At 44.8% G+C, this 14590-nt stretch overlaps 1 protein-coding gene across 5 annotated transcripts in view; it reads right to left on the minus strand.

Annotated features, from left to right (window-relative positions):
• The window catches only part of C6H2orf88 (chromosome 6 C2orf88 homolog), a 41346-nt gene that overhangs the window by 4680 nt on the left and 22076 nt on the right, over positions 1-14590 (minus strand). The window contains exons 5-10 of one of the 5 annotated variants that reach the window (XM_065638279.1): positions 12891-12965; positions 8011-8246; positions 7370-7547; positions 3029-3102; positions 2339-2413; positions 1275-1338 (exon numbers count right to left, since the gene is read on the minus strand). The gene's annotated coding sequence lies outside the window, so the exon portion shown is untranslated. Of the gene's footprint in view, positions 1-1274; positions 1339-2338; positions 2414-3028; positions 3103-7369; positions 7548-7803; positions 7838-8010; positions 8247-12890; positions 12966-14590 lie in introns of those variants that run through there. The other 4 variants (XM_065638280.1, XM_065638278.1, XM_065638281.1 and 1 more) reach the window with 4 other exon arrangements.

The following is a 14590-nucleotide window of genomic DNA, read 5'->3' on the forward strand; positions in this document are numbered from 1 at the left end:
GAGAACAGCACTACCTGTTCAGAAAACAGCTTGTAGAATTGAAGTGCCAGCACTCCGAGGTGCTGGTTGGAGTTCCTGGAAGACAGTCAGACCTAAAGGGCTTCTGAAACCACCAAGGACATACAAACATTTTCATACCTTCAGCTTCGTAGAGGAACATTTCAGTGGTTTAGAGAAATGTTTGTACATCACTTTAATAAAATTCAGTAAGTTACTGTTGTGCGCAATGACACACGGCAGCATGAGCCAGTGTGTTCTGGAGCAGGCAGTACAGTTAACAAGCCTCTAACAAACCCTGTTGCTGGCATTTGTAGTTTTACCCAACGCAGAGAGCCGAGCAATGGGGGAGATTTTTATTGTAATAACTTGTTATTAAATGAGTAAAAGGAAAGATTCCTTTCGCTGCCCAAGGTTTATAAGAAAGACATGAACTTTATACCCATGTCTATCAACTGCATGGATTGATGAAACTTAAACAGCTTACAGAACATGCGGACAGACCAGAGGCTGATGGCTGAAAGCAATTCAGACATCTGAATAATTCAAACTGTCCTAATAGCAGTATCTTGTGCATGTCTAATGTCAATATTTACCCTTAATAAAACATTAATAAAAAGAATTTCCACTTGCTCATCTGGACAAATATGTAGCTTGAAGTACCTACTATGGTACCGGATCACTAACTGCACATATAAGGCAGCGTGCTGCCAGCCGCAAGCTGCAGCTCCGTGCAGAGCAGGCAATGGCCAGGTGTCACCGGCAGGCACACAGCTGTCCTGGCTGATCCCTTCTTACTGCACCGCTGCTCACAGAAGTTTTAGATTAGAGATCGTGTCCTCCTTAGGCTGAGTCAGAACTGTAAATACGGTAGATTTACACCTTAGATTCCCCAAGCATACAAATGCTCTACACCACAGTAGATACAACAATGCATTTTATCAGAGTTTTATCCCTGATGGTTTACCTAATGACTATTCAGCTTTAGATTTTTTTAATCTAAGTTTGGAGCCGTATTCTTTTATACATTACCCATTTTTTGCACTTTTTAAAGGAGATCTGTTAAATGGTAGCCAGCTTTAGTTAGTATTTTGTTATTGTTATAGGACGTTTCCATCCTACAACTGGAGATTTCCTTTCCTCTTCTGTTAGGGGACACCAGCAGCTGAGTTGGTGTCCAGCAGAAAGGAGGAAATGTAAGCAGAAGAAGGACAAACATCTCCTAAAGCAGGTAGGGAGAAATCTCCTAGGGCAGCATCTTCCTCTGTAGGACTTACCTCAGCTCCCAACTTCTTACCTCCACCTTTTCATTTGGGCTAAATCAAAGTTTGTCTGACTGTCCTACACAGAGGAAAAGGGCAGGCTATAAAACTTCCAGATAGAAAGGCATGCAAGACAACTAAATTGTTCCAAATTGATTACTAGTTAAGCTTAAAAGCAAAGTTATTGACCTTAGTTTAAATTCTTGACTGTTGCTCATTTCATTATTTATAGGGTGCGGTACTTTCCAAGTCACTGCAGTAAGTTTTATAGTTTGCCTGCTCTACTTGAGTTAATAATTGTTGGCACATAAATGACTGCAAGTGAAGTTGCTCTCAATCTTCTGACTGCTTGCCTGTTTTTCTGACAACCATTGCTTGCACATACACAGTAAAGTGCTGTTTAAATCTTCTCAACTCATCTCCAGAGCTTTAAGTTCTGACAGTGATTTTAACATCTCTAGCTTCCCTCACTACACTCACACCCTCAGAGGGGAAAAAAAAAAAGTTCATTTTACTCCCAGCACGGTGTTCCATTCCGTAACTGCACAAGGCAAAACTGTCCGATAGAAATCTGTTTCTGTCTCCAAGCTCTAATCTGTTGCCAGTTGCATTTCAGAAACTGCTGCACAGCTGAGTGGAGGCTCAGGGCAAAACCTCTGCAGCTGCAGCTCCCTGTGTGAGCAGCTGCCGGCAGAGCCTGGGGAGCTGCAGCCTGTTCTGGGACACTGTCAGCCAGGAGGTAACACAGCACCAGCCTTAACATATCTGCTCTTTTAAAAGACCGATTTTACAGTCAGTGAAATGTTGATTTAATTCATCTTAAAAATACAGACTCCTAGTTGTGCTCAATTTCAGTGGACATATAGTCAATATGCTTCTAAATACCTCGTTTAACCTCAACACGATAAACACTGTGCATTGTTTAAAGAAGACCCCTGAAAATAACGGATTGCCTTCCATGTCCCTGGAGCTGCAAGTTCCCAAGGCCAAGTTCAGGCGTTGTTTCACCTGTTCGGTTATGTACGACCCGCGTGCCCTGCGGTAATGCAAGGAGAGAGGCAATACCGAGCTGAACTCACCTTGCATCAGAGGGCTCAGCACTCTCTGCTGGCCTTGCTAAGCGTATCCTGCCAAGGCAAGTTCATTTCTCATCACTGAAGGAAACAAAACAATGGTAAAAAGATGGCTGCAATTCACTCTTCTGCAATAAAAAATGCAGGAAAAAAACCCCACTGATAGCATAACTACAGTTTTACTTAGACAAATAAGACTTTTTAAGGTATTAAAAATATCAATAAGAAATAATTACAAAAAGATACACGCAAGCTATCCAAAAATAAAGAATTTCGTATGCCTCTTTGGAATACACTTTCCTATGAAGAAGACAGGCATAAGAGCAAGAGTTCTGCTGTTACACAACATCTTTAGCTTATCACAGGCGAATAAGTTCCTGCCACCATTTAAATGGTTTCTATCCATACAACTTTAAAAAAAATCTCCTTGAAGTTCAATGCTATACTGCAAAGAATCACTTTCTATCACACTCTGTTATAACAGTGACCAGATTAAAAATAAATCATACTTTTCAAAATAGCTTAGTGCAGCTTTGCCCAATTGAGCACAGTGAGTAATTTCTGCCGTGACAGAGCCAGTCTCCTCACTTTCCAAACTTTTAGGTTCAAAGATGAAACCTCGAAACCCTCCTTCAGCCAGGGCAGCTTTTAGTCTTTTCCTCAGTATCTGCGAGAGCAGCTCAGTATGCTACTTACCCAGAAAGCGTCTGCTTTTAACAAGTTGTCCCACTTGCCCCCAGCACAGCACAGCCAGCTTCACGACTGGGACTCTGCAGAGGGAATCAATACATAAAACTCAGCGCTCGGGAAGATGTCACAGTTAGCACCTTATCACGAAGTCAGACGAACCTGTAGTGCTGTCCTTGAAGCAGCCTGCTTGCCTGTTCTCCCACAGTACTTGGCTTTGCCAAAGGTAAAAGGATGACAAAGCACTTAAGAAACACACAGCACCCAATCCCGGGTGCGCAGTGGAGCCGCTGCTTGGGCAAATGTGCTACATGCAGGATTCCAGCTTCCGTCTGCAGCAAGTCCAGTTAAGGACGATCTCAGCGAGGATGCAGGAAGGGTGACACCCCACCATCTGGAGCGCCCCATCTTTTGTGCTGGCTTAAAAGTTCTCTCGTTGTCCCTTCTCCCTCTCAGAGCTTCTGCTGAGACCTGGACCTTTATCACTCAAGCACATATTCACAGTGCTGTCACGATCATGGGAACAATACACATCACTCTTTTGTAGCAAAGACCTTCAGACTCCAGGCAGGTGACCCAGCTCACATACCAACTGAAGGAAGCCAAACAGCTTTTAGGCATCCAGACCTCTGAACTGCACCTAACAGTATGAAATATTTACGTCCTCCATGTAGTAATGGAGAGAAACAGACACCCAGAACATCCTATGTCTGCCTTTTCTCTCCCTCATGAGGTGAGATGTTATTCACAAGGATACACGACATTATGCCTTTGGATATTCTGCAGTTTTGAATGGAGCAGCGAGCACACGGCAGAGGGATGAATCATTCCCTTAGCGCACAGCGTCGCCTCGGGACTTGGGCTCCCCGTGCAGAGCAGCCCCAGGCAGGGGCTCTCAACACAGGCCGATCCACTGGGTTTAATTTCTGCCTCTCCTTAACACCCAGTTTTCTACAAAACCTACAGGGGAGACGCGCCATAGTAACATTTATAATAAAGTCTCCTTCCAGTCACAGGAAAAGGAAATTTTAAAAAGCTGGAATTATTTTAAGACAAGCACGATTCCCAAGATCCAGCTACCTCCGATCACCAAAATACCTAAATACGCTGAAACGAGTTGGGAAACAACAAGCAAAACCAGAGCCCTCATTCCGCGCAGGGCTGTCCTCTCCCTCTCATGTTGCTTGCTGCCAGCAAGAGATAACGGAAAGGGCTGGATGCGGGAACCGCAAACAACTGCTGTGCAGGATTAGCAGCGAGTGAAAGTCTCCCGGTTATCTGCCTCAGGGTACGGGCTGGAATTTCAAAGGTTTGGGTTTTTCCCCTCCATGGCCAGAATTGATAAAACCTCTGCAGGCTTCTAAGCATTTTTTTACTGAATGGGGAAACAACACACTCACTTTTCAGAATGGGGCATAATCTCCAGTTTAAAAGGCTTTTCAATAAGGGACAGTTGATGTAGCAAGGAAAGGTGAAGTACAGCCAGGAACCTTCAGGGGAAAATCCCAATAGTTCAGAAAACAGCAAGGCCAATAGGTACAGTCCTCAAGGTTAGTTTTCATCCAGGGGAAAAAAAAAAGCCTTGTTAAAATTAAAGAACACCGTGTGCTTAGTAGCCGTCTAATTTAATGAAAGTAAAACTGCACCCAGTCCTCCTGTCCTGAAATCCTCCCTCCTCCCTCCAGTACAGCTGTTTATTTACCAGAACTGCTTGCAGGTCGGAGAGCAGCCTGAAGACAAGAAGAGAAGAGGATGCTGAAAACTTCTTACAGGTCCTGCTCTCATTTTAACTTAGCTGCTTGTCCAAGCAACTGTACGTACTACTATTCTCTCCAAATTTGGACAGAAATATGTCCAACAATTCTAGATGAGTTAGAGCAGACCAATGGATTTCCTTAGCAAGGGAGGCCACAGAGCAAGGCTGTAGAAGAAAAGGCATGAAGAAGACAGAGGGTTTCTCAGAAACTCCATCTTGCAGGAAGTTCAGCCAAGATTTAAGGAACTCAACTATGGATATTACAGAGGAATGCCTTGGTTCAGAGGAAGGAAAAACTCATGGTCATAGAGTAAATATGAAACTCTCTGAGAACTCAAACACAAAATAATGCTCAAAACTGGTGTGTGAACAGAAAGAAAATATAAGAAACAGATATAAAGTTCTTACATAGATGTACAACTGTTTCCTTGTCCCACGTAACATGAAAAAATAAGGTTTCAACACACCTTTCGACAAAGCCCACAGTTCTTGCAGTTATCAGCCCCCCATACGTATTAGCCGCAGATCTACAGTGTGAAGAAGACCCCCACAAACGTTTTCCCCACAGCAGGGGAAAATGCCAGGTGTCTCGCCAAACAAAGGGTGTCAGAGATACGGGCCAAGACCCACACCCAGGCTAGACTGCTCCACGGCACGGCACTGGGCCCACACGGAGCAGCCTCTTGGTTTCTAACAACGCTGTGACAGCATTCGGAATGAACTAGAGCGGAAATTGGTATTTTCCTATATTTACCACAAAACTTCAATCCCAACAAGTCAATCGTGGAGTCACAGCTCACCTTCAGGAACGTGTTAAAACATCAAGCTACTCATGCTCATGCTAAAGCTTTGGCTCTACCCTTGTTTCTAAAGATCTATTACTGTCCTCCACAGGTGCCAGCCAAAGCCAGGCTGCTGCAGGCCACGAGCGGGGATGCATCGATCTTTACAAGCAAGAAAGCCCTTCCTGCCACTGTTGCTGGCTGCTGCCCAGCCTGGGGATCCTGCCAGCCAGAACTGATGAGCAGCAGCAGGTAAAACAGTGCATCAGTATCTCAGTCTGACAGGGTCGCGGTTTATTGTAGTATCTGTCACAAGATTCTGCTCCGAACATATGGAGCTGCAAATCATAAGGGATGAATTAGGGAAACTAGTTTGCTTTGTGATGCCCTTATGAAGGCAAAGGCCCCACTGGATTAACACAAATAAAAGTAAGAAGGACGGGGATGGCCAGGATCTGCCCAAGATCAACCAGAGAAGAGTACAAGAAAAGCGGCACGCAACCTCATTCTATCCTTTAATCTCCCTATACAGAACCCAATTGTAAAACTGGGAATCAGAATTAGAAATGCCACACAAGACCCTTTTTTTCACATCTCACACAGGAATGTTCAGAACAACACAGCTCCACGTTTTAAAATCACAACTACGTTACTAAGATGGGCAGAAATCAGCTGAGGCATAAGAGAACAAAGCAAGGAGTTAACAACCAGCTGCTCCAACTGTACAAAAGCTGCCCAGAACTGCAATAAAGAACTACGTCAGCCTTAAAAATCACACTGTCTCACAGCTCTCCCCCAGTATTTGTTTTCTTGAATTTCATCCCTCCTAACGTGCCAGCTTCTACTTCTCGGGGAGCTGCCGCCCTCGCAGCGGGGCAGCCGGCAGCCAGGAGAGGCGGCCGTGCGGGCTCTGCCCCCCGGGATGCTGCCCATGGAGCCACCTTGTCCCCGGGGACACAAACATATGACTTGTAAAAACCAAAGTGATTTTAAGGAAAGGATTTTCTCAGCAGAACCCAATGTTCAGAAGAAAACTTGTTTGTATGTATTTGAAGGTTAAAAACACCACTTTTTTAAGACTATAATATAAACACCTATATTTTTCCTTTTTTTTAATTACCATATTTAGAAACCTAACTTGGACTCCTACTTCCTGAACCATGAGAGAACATAAGATGTTTCTAAACGTTTTACAATTTTTTGCCATGACGGATCTCATGTTACTAAATCTGTATTTTATAACGTGCCAGATCAAGGTAACCTTTCCTGTACAGGTTTGCGCTGAAGCTTGGGAAAGGTCCTCACGACAGAACAGAGGCAGAGGAGAAATCCTCTCCCCACCTTGGCCAGCAGATACAGCTGTCTCTTGTCTCCCCCGCAGCAGGAGAGAAGCAGCCATGCCATTTACCTTCCCGCTCTGCATCACTCATATCGCTTTATGTTGTACTACCTCTTCCCAGGCAATCCCACGGGTGCCCAACTGGAGCAGCACCTCTGGGTTGCTCAGTTTTGAGGACTTTTCTGCTAGCAACCTTGCTGCGAGACGATGAGAGGAGGAAGGCGTCGCCTCTGCCAGCCCCGAAACACCCTGCCTCAAAGCCCAGCTCTTCTTCCTCTCCTCTACAGCGCCAGCTTACGATGCTGAAGGCCAGTCCTGCCCACGGCCACTGCTCACCCCACGGATCACCACGCACCGTGACAGCTGCGAGGGAACGCAGCCCGTCCCTCCTGCAACACCGTGCCAGGCTGTCCCAGTCCTCCTTGTAGGACCTGAGCAAGATGAGAAGGGAGCAAGAAACCCGTCTGACCTACCAGCACGATGGGGCTGGTCTAAGTGCGAAGAACACGTTGCAAACGTGATCCCACCAGTGTGCCTCCAGCCATCGAGCTGAAACTCCAGTGGCCAGTCAGCTTGGAGAGCGCTGCTCCTTCCTCCGAGGCGCCTGCAGGGTCAGGCCCTCGTCCCACCAACGCCGCGTCCTCCAGGTTCCTGTTGGTAAACAACAAGGACACGAAGTCATCCTCCAAGTCCATTTTGACACCACTTCGGGGAAACGACCCGCAAGCGCCGCCGGAGCAGCAGCACCGCGGGGCTCCCGCCAGGCAACGCCCAGCGCCGCGGCCCCGCCAGCACCGCCCGCCGGGCCTCCGCCACCGGCCCCGCCGCCCCGCTCCTCGCCCGGCCCGGCCGAGCTCGCACAGGTAGCGGCCGGGGAGGGGCCCCCGCTGCCGCCGCCGCCACTCACGCCGCTCCGGCGGCCGCTCTCCCTCCGCCCTCCCCGCGGCACGGCCGGGGCTCCGGGGCGGGGAAGGGAGGGGCCGCGGCCCCGACCCGCCGCCCCGCCCGCCGGGCCGCCCCCCACACCGCCCGCGGGGGCAGCGGGGGGCAGGATGGGGCCTGCGATTTAAAATTTAAAAAGAAAAAAAAAAAAGGGGGGGGGGAAACCGCGTACCCAGGAAAGACGACTCTCATTGGCTTCTCCGTCTTTTAAATGAGGGGAAGCGTTTCTAAAGGACAGGCACCCTCCGAAAGCTTCTGGTCGTCAGAATCGCAGGTTCGGCTCAGCCCTTGGGTAAAACACCAACGTGCCACAGAACGGTGAATGATTCGGTACTGGTGAGTATTAAGTGAAGACAACTGCGGAAAGTGCTGGGGCTGAGGCCTGGGTGATGTGTCTCCTATTTTATCCTGCCAGACAGCATCAAATCACAACTACAGAAAAATATTAATTATAGCAAACCATTTAAAAAAACGCCCCCACCCTAAAACAAAGCTTCCTAAATGAAGAACCTGAACAAACTAAAACAACATTTTAAATTTTTCTAAAATAAAAGTGATGCCACGAATGAAAAGAATATTCCTCGACTGAGGCTGAACAGAGATCCCAGGTAAAGTGTTCCTGCCTTTGGGGAGTCCTGACATCAAAGCTGCTGCAAAAAGCACAAGCGCGCGCCTTAGGTCTCACCTCTGTGAGACCACCCTGGAGCTCACGCCTGGCTGGGGCTGGAAACCAGCACCCCAGGACTGGCAGGGGTCTCCCAGTCCTGGCAGCGACAGGCTCAATGCTTCGGGATGTGAGGCTCCTGCTGAGCCCTGCTTTCTCCTGCAGCGAGAGGCTAAAAGCCAGGGTGCTGCGGGGCTGAGCACTGCGCTCCTGCCCCTGGCTGGAGGTACAACTGGCTTTAAATGCCTGTGCTGACCTGCGGCGAAATCTTCCTCTGTATTTAGGCAACTGTTTTATTGTCAAGTAGGTTTCTAATGTATTTCCAGTTAGTCATTGGCCAGCTGAGGAATTTATTGCAATATTATCAAAGCCAAATAAAACACTACACTGGTAATATTAATAAAGAAAAATAGTATAAATATAGCTGCTGGGTCACGATTAGTTCATTGCATGGCTGTTACTAAGTCCTGGGGGTTCTGTGCAGAGCTGGACAGCCAGGGCACAGAAAAATACACATGAGCAGCAAAAGCAAAGCCCCCCTTCTCCAGCCCAGAGTGCTGGGCAGCCCCCCATGCACCTCCACAAACAAAATCCAGCAGCTAACGCAAAAGGATCGCTGCCTACAGCTGTTGTGACCACTTGACAACAGCACGCAATATTACACTCATTACTTGCAAATAGTCCATCAGTGAATAAAAAAAATATACATATTTTACTAATTACTGCCTTGGGGGCCTGGAGGAAGCATTCAGCTGACAAGTCCTGTGCATTGGGATCGCACATGCCGCATTTGCTGCATCATTTCACCGAAGCACTAATGGGAACCACGCTGCCCTTAGAGAGTGAAGGGAGAGATTCTGGGGCTGGGGTGCAAGCAGGGGGGCAACCTCGAGCCTCCCCGCAGCAGTGGTTCCCAGGGGAGGCAACCTCAGGTACCAACATCAGCTCTGGCCGCTCACACGTGGGATTTTCAAGTGATGAGTTCCCCAGCCGGGAGCTAAGCACGTGTATTTAAGTGTTTGCAGGAGCGGGTTTTAGGAGCTTGACCCAAAGCCTCTTAGAACCGGCAGCATTACATCCTTTGATTTCAAGGAGCTTCGACTTGGGACCCGCTGCCTTGGGTGGATTTCAGTCAGATCTTTTATTACTGTTTTAGTTCGCCCCTGGCTGGGTAGAAGAGCAAACCAACTAAAATCATAGGCCTGGGAATTAAAACATGACAGAGTACTGGAAAGGCATGGTTGCCTTGCATTAACACAGTGGTATTGTTACAACAGTGATTTTTAAACTATATACACTTTAAAAAAAAAGAATTTCATAACAAAATTATGAATATCTTTGTAGCAGTTTACGGCTACTGTGCTCTTTTTTATTCTAGTCTGCTTTCTAACACAGCTCCACTTTGAACTTCAGTTTTTAAGTGAATGCAATTCCCACTGAGCAACTTTGAGCCGTGAGGCAGACATTTCACAGGCTGCAAGTACATCACTAGCACCCGATTGGATCACTTTGTTACATCCCAACTGCTAATAACCATACAGCACTTGTGCAGTGCTCGCCTCCCTGTGTCATGACTTGACAACAAACCGTTTAGTCTGAGCAGCAGCACTTCAGTGTAAAGCAGAGGGAGACAGGGAGGTAAGGAGAGGGAGATAGGTGTGATGAGAATTTTGAGTAGATATTTATTTCTGGGTGCCAAAACATATTTAATATTTTATAAGCTGTGGAGTATGCAAGACAGCTTATTATGTTTGGCTCTAGCAAAGCAGTCAGTCTTTTTAAATGCGGAGCATCCATTTGAAATGACTACCACCAGGCAGTCAATGAAATATTTTGCTCATAAAGCATTTTGGTGGGAAAGGCTGGGGACAGACACATGTGCTGTGATGTTGAAAAGCACAATGCCCAAATCTGAAGCGCCCCAGCACGGAGGCCTCAGAGGTGCAGCAGTCGCCCAGGGAGCGGGGCTGCAGGGTCCCCACCCCCTGCCAGGGCACAGGAGCCCACGCTGCGCACTGACCAGTTTGGGAGGACACCAAAGCCTTTCCTGGGACTCAGTTTCCCAGATCATGCTGTTTCTTGCAGCCCCTTCCCAATTTGAGTGGCTGAAAGCATTTTCCTGTAGGGGTAAGAAAGGCATTTGCCCTCTGGAAGAAATGGTTTTGAAACAAGTTTGACGTTTTTCTTGTCATAAGATCTGATGTTTATTTTATTAGCTATTTTTATTAGTTATTTACTTATTGGAGTTTGCTAGATCTTCCTGTAATAGCCCTAACCCTCTAAATGCTTGGCATGCCATGGTCTGCACGCAGATGTCCCCAGAGTGATACAAGCACTTTCTGATAATAAGGTGGATGCAGTATAAATATATTTGCAATGGGAGGAAAATGGCACAAACCGAATCATGGAAGTTACTGAATGGTACTTGAACTGGCATTGCTGGAGCAGTCACCAGCTCCAAGACTTGATGGTAGCTATGCTGAAGTTTCAGAGGAACTTAGGTGAGAAATTGCTAACCTACTACTTTTGATGTAAAATTTGTCACTTACCAACCTCTGTACCAGATTGCAAACTTTTAATGAGTTTGTCCAAGGGTAACAGAATAAATTAAATCTGGTTTCTCCTTCCCTCTGATACAATTTCATAGTTTCTGTCCTCATCCTTCCACCTGCTGCCCTTCACAGCTTCTCCACGTCTGCAAACCCCTCTCCAAGCTTCCAAATCCTCCTCTATGTCCCCAAAACCCACAATATCTGACACTCATTTCTGTACTACTCATGTCCTCCTCTGTTTGGCAACATCTCAGCTCCCTCCCATTTCACCTGTGCCCAATTTGCACTAACCCCAGCTTTCTTCCACATCTCCCGACCTGTGCTGTGCAGCCGGCCAGGTGGACAAAAAGCGACACGTGCTCTGGTTTTGATTAGGCACTGCCCAGATAGCCAGTCCTTCAGTCCTGCACACCAACAAATGCTGGGTCAGATTCCCCCTGCCTTTCTTTCAGAAAAAGCAATCCTTTTCCCAAGCAGTGCTTAAATTAATTTAAGATCTCACTGACATGGGATGTGGCATTCAGAAAGTGCTACAAAACTCCATGGAGGAGTACTGGATCTGTCCAACACAGTCATCCGTTGCTCTCTTCATGCTTGCTCCATTTCTCTCTCTCTTTTTTTTTTTTAAATATACATCCACACACCTGTGTTCAGGAGGGCTTTATTGAGGCACATGTTTCTAATTCAGTTGAAGAATTACAGAAGGGAAGGTAGGACAAGTATTCTCTGCCATGGTAGTTCCCCCCCTGCACGCCCATGGTCACGTGGTGACTTTACAAAATCTATTTATACGTGCAGTAACTCACTAACTGTATGGGTTGGAAAATGTTACGCAGTCCAAAAATAATCAATATAGAGTCTGAAGAGCTAAAAAACCCCAAAGTTTTTTTGTTGACTAAAATCTCTTAATCCAAAAGCCTTGAAGTTTTACCTGACATGCCCTGATCACCCTGCAATAAGGTACTTTGGTTTCAAAATCAAAACCATGATGCAAAGCTCCACTTCCCTGCAACAATCAGCTTTATGGACTAAGTAACCATCTTTTAAATAAAAGCTATATTTTCACAAACTTTGTTGATGGGAGAGATGCTCCTTTCCTCAGCTATGGATTTTTCCTCTCCTTTTTACTTAATTCTTGTTTTATTATGCATTGCTCTTATCTTCTGTGCACAACTGAGATTTACAAAAGCCTTTTCTCAGAGCTCATAGTTGTCTTAAAATATTTCCTTGATGTCTACAACTAGATGGATTAAGAGGATGGACAAGTACAATTAGAGTATCCCCAAGCAGCATAGGCCACAGAAATCACTGAGGGCTGCCCTAGTTTTCAACTCTCTTACTATAAAAGTACATTGCAGGGGCGATTGCACATTTGCTCCAAACCTTAGGGCACAACATTGATTTCTAGATCACAATTATTTTTGGAACATCCCATCCTCCCACTCTCAAAAAAGGGTTTGATGGTTTTTAACTAAGTTTAGAATATAAAGGTAAACCCTTGTTCAGCTTTCTTGTATGAAGGTATCCTGAATATTTAAAATATAATGTTTAACCTGTTACTATTGTTTTTTTTTTTTTTTACTTGGATGTGCATATACTGCTATAGCTCAAAGGAGAACAAACAACATGAACCATCCATATATTCACTGAACTTTGTACACATTAATGAATCCCCAGCACTATGTGAGAATAGCTGACTCTTATCGTCAATCTTCATCATAATTGTAATGAGATATTTGGGGAAAGACCCTTTTTTTTTTTTTCAAAAAAATGGGTGAAAAGTCACATTTAACAGCAGAACTTGAAGCACATGCTCAGTTTTACTCATGTACTTACGCTTCAGCGTGTGCTGCAGTCTTTCAGCATATAAGGGCTGAGTTGCAGTAATTCATTTCATCCAGTCATCAACACCTGTGTGAAGACATTTGGAACTACTTAAGCCACCATATTCACAACATTTTCCATGAGAAAAACAACAATATTTACTTAGAACTTGTCTAGATGCTTACTAATGTGCTAAAAAGATAATTACGACAATATGTTACACTATAAAGGCACTCTGCCCAAATAAAATGAGATATAATGTGTGGGTATTATTTTCTCCCATAGAACAACTATACTTATCAGTAATAAAAAAGAGGAAACCAGAAGAGGGGTTATAAAATAAATTACAAATTTATATACAGCACAAATGTTTAGCCAACTGAATATAACAGTTGTTAGATGCATTTGTTTCAATGTGTGTTAACCATTAATCCAGAAATTAACAGAAAGTTTGTAGTGGAAGTCTATTTGGGAAATTTTAGGAATCTTTAAAACAGAAGTTAAATGGATCTTGATTGTTTGATAAAACCTGTAATATTTTCAAGAACTTACATCATACCACATCTCATTGAAATACCGTTAAAAGGACTCCATTAAGAAAATATGTTTAGCTTTTTGTACAACAGACAAGACAAAGTTTACAAGAAAGCATTAAGTCAGAGAGAGCCCATGGAAGCTTTTGTCCTCTGCTCTCTGCAAGGTAAGGCCTGAAATGCTTTCCTTATTTCTGTTTTTTAGTCAGAAACCTGATGCCTGTTTGTAATAAATCTCCTCTTGTCCTTTCTTTATCATTTTTGTACCTCTCCTGTCTTACGGCTTTGTTTAGCAGATTTCTCAAGAAACATTTATAAACCAGTAAATATTAAATACAGAAAAACATTGCTATCTAACATGCATTACATCTTCCGTAGCGCTGTTACAATACAAAAAGATGCTTTCATCATATAGGGAGGTAAAAGCAGGACCAGAGTCTGGCCTAAGGATACAGAGGGAAAAGCCTTTAGGACGACACAATACAGAACATTGTATCTCTAACAGGAAGAACAAGACCGACATTTGGATTATTAGTCACACCAGAAACAAATGTATCTTTCCTTCCTTCACGAAATTGAGATGCTTTTGTAACGTAAAGCCTCGTTTTATATGCCCCATATGCTCTAGAAGTGTAACTAGAGGAAAATTTGGTTTTGAGCTGAAAAACTAACTTAGAAAAGTCTTGATTTTTTAGTAATTATCTAGTGACTGATGTGAAGTAGTTTCACCATACTAGATTCTCCTGGGTTGCTCTGAAGTGCAAAGATTATTATATTATAAAAGCCTAATGTTTTCCCAATGCTCTTGGGGCTTTCCAGGTTTTGTCCCCTACAACAGGGAGTGGTACTGACCCCCTGGGACTCTCTAAATTACCTCGCTCTGCAAAAGCAGGGTAGTCAGCGTCTTTGAGTAAAGGCAGAGCAACGACACCTTGGAATTCAGAAGGAATTCAGAAGCAGCCAAGAAATCTTGAAAAAAATGATGCTGACTATTAATTCTCATTTAATATGACAATTTTCTAGAATAGTGGAATTTCTTACAGTGGGAGGAGGTTGACTATTTCAACTAACAAAGACTTTCTAAACGATGGCTCCTTCTGTGATGTGTGTAGAAGCTGAGCACTGAGTCACCAAAGCAGCACTGCATGTTCATCACAAAGGAAAACTGAAACAGCAGCA

Source organism: Caloenas nicobarica, chromosome 6 (assembly GCF_036013445.1).
Source record: "Caloenas nicobarica isolate bCalNic1 chromosome 6, bCalNic1.hap1, whole genome shotgun sequence".
Classification (NCBI taxonomy): domain Eukaryota; kingdom Metazoa; phylum Chordata; class Aves; order Columbiformes; family Columbidae; genus Caloenas; species Caloenas nicobarica.